A 2,684-nucleotide genomic window follows, 5' to 3' on the forward strand; every position below is an offset into this window, starting at 1 on the left:
TCTGCAGCTCTGCCTTCTACATGAGAGAGGAGCAATAAATTAACTCGTGGTACCTTCCCCTGCTTGCTGACTGCTGACCATGAACAGGCTGGTGATGATGTTTGGGCTAGCAGTGACATTAAGAGTCCAGCTGTGGTCTGTGTTATTTTTGCTGTACAGTCTCCTGTTTGTGGCTTCTGTGGCTCTGAAGGTCAGAGGCTGTCCCTGCTATAAGAGGGCTTTACCAGAAAACAAGAAGACCTTCTCCTGTGCTGCTGAGAAACAATGCCTGATCCAAACTAATGCCACTCAGGTCTCTCAGGTTTCTTTTCTTTGAAAGTGATATCCCAAGTATCTGTTGTGAGCTTGGAGGGGTGGGAGAAGGGAAAGGAGGTTCCCACATGATGGTGTAGTGGCTGTGCAACCAGGCTGCGGCTGGCACATCTCCGAGCTGTGCCACCCAGCCCATCCATGCTGCCTGAGCACTTGCTCCACCACCCTGCGCCGGGTGCAGCTGCCCAGCTCTGGACAAACCCTACCTTGTGAGAGAGGTTATGAAGAGGTAGAGAGGCCATGGCGTGGTGCTGCAGGTGAGGGAGATGCAGCTCTGGCTGCTGGGGAATATGAGCCAGGTGTGTGTTTCCCCATCTTTGTATGGGAGATCTGAGAGTTGGAGGTTGCTATCACATTGCAGGCCAGGCTGCAGTTACAGCGGCTTTTGCATAACGAGTGATGCAGTGAAAGTACAGCCCTTCTCAAACTGATGCTGAATGAAAAGCTTTGTCACGTGCAGGTTACAAGCTTTATGGCACGGTGCATGTTCCTGCAGAAAATGCCTGCAATGATACTTTCTGCAATTGCAATGACATTGTTGTGGCTGTATTTGGTCTGGGAAAATCAATCATAAATAGAATTTATTGTTGGTGTATCTCCACTATCTGTGCTAACAGCAGAAGCCATAGCGTATTCCAGCTGATTCGTTTGTGTTTTATATTGAGTTCATGAATTAACTAGAGGACAAGGTGGACCATTTGCTGTGTTAAAATTTAACTAGGAAAACTTATTTAGGTCAAAACTGCATACAAAGCATGAGACTGCAGTAGCAGCATTGAAAGACCTTTTTTGGTCAGTAGGTTATCTCATAACTGAACACTTCTTAAAACTGTTTTCCAAGTCTGAAGGCAAAATTTTTGAGAGGCAAATTAGCTGAAGGACATGCAGAAGAATGAACATGCAGTGATTTTTTTTTTCTTAATTGTTATTTCTTCAAACAGAAAACATGCATTTTGCTTTGCATTAATGGCTTCATTGTAATGATTCATGTCTCTATGCCTTTCTGTGATTATTTTTCACTCAAGAGTGTGGTTGCCAGTAAGTTTGTTGAAAGAAACAAGTGATGGAACATTAGCCGCCTCACCAAGCACTAAGAAATTTCCTTTAATTACCTTCTGTGCTCTTGTAATACCCCCTTCTGCCTAACATGCATTTCCCTCCTTGTCCATGAAAACACAGTTAACTTTCAGGATACATTGCAATATCTATCTTCTAACTTGTGTCTGTGGGAGAAGACAATCATAGGTCCATCTTTTATTTATTTCTTTATAATTTTTTTTTTGTGTGTGACTTCCAGGATCATGTAGATCTTCCCCTGGCAGCATTTCTTGGTTCAGGCTTTCAAGTGTGCTGATAATATGACCTCTAGGAACCATTGCCTTGCAGTATGGTAAGGTTGGGTGTATTCTGGTTGAAACCAGGTGCTTGCATAGTTGCTGAAAGCTTTGTGAAATTCCTAAGTTAAAGCACAAATGATAGAGGAACCACATTTTCTAATGCTTGGTTTGTTGAGTGACCTTTTGCATCTATGGAATACAAAAGTAAGTGGATAATCTTTCAAAACTAAAACTAAAAAAAACCAACCAACAAATGTGCACGTAAAATATTATTTTTTTTCAATTTCATGTGAAGCCATTACTTTAAAAGAAGTAAACTGCCATGAGCTTTGATGAAAATTAATGGAAATGAGGCTGTACTTTCCTGGAAAGTTACCTAAAAAGCAGTATACTATTTTTGGCCTTGTTCTTACAAAAATGTGTGCATGGGCTTAGCCTTGTGCCACTAAAGCTTGCATTACATGCATAAATCTTTGTAAAAGGACTTTGTAAAAACACAACTAGTTGTGTTATCATTGTAAGGTACAAAACTTTCGTGTAACTAAGAAACTGTACATACCGGTAAATCAAAACAATTCAAGTGTTCATTGTTTGCTAGAAAAAATAATGTCAGTTATGTAAACTGGATTGAAATTTGACTTATGAAAGTATGGTTTAGATCTGTGTGTGGTCCTCCTTCCCTCCCCACCCAAAGAATAAATATAGAGATATTTGTCAAATATTTTATAACACCAACTGTTATTCTCTATTATGTACTCAGTTGCTTACAGAAAAAACTGTCAGGAACTGCATCTTCCACAGTCTGCTCAGAGAAGACAGGTTTTGCCTATGATGCCATCTAATTTTTGAAAACAATGAATTGGTCAGAGCTAGGAAACAGCTACTATTTCTTAGGGGTTTTTCATGCATTAGAGGTATTAACAAGCTGGAAAACAGGGAATCAACTTTTACAGTTCATCAACCATTTCTCCTGTTTTTCTTAGAGGTGGAATCTCTTCATGCACGCAACAATGCAAAGAATAATGAGTACTCACA

This window comes from Gavia stellata, chromosome 1, assembly GCF_030936135.1.
Source record: "Gavia stellata isolate bGavSte3 chromosome 1, bGavSte3.hap2, whole genome shotgun sequence".
NCBI classification, from domain to species: Eukaryota; Metazoa; Chordata; class Aves; order Gaviiformes; family Gaviidae; genus Gavia; species Gavia stellata.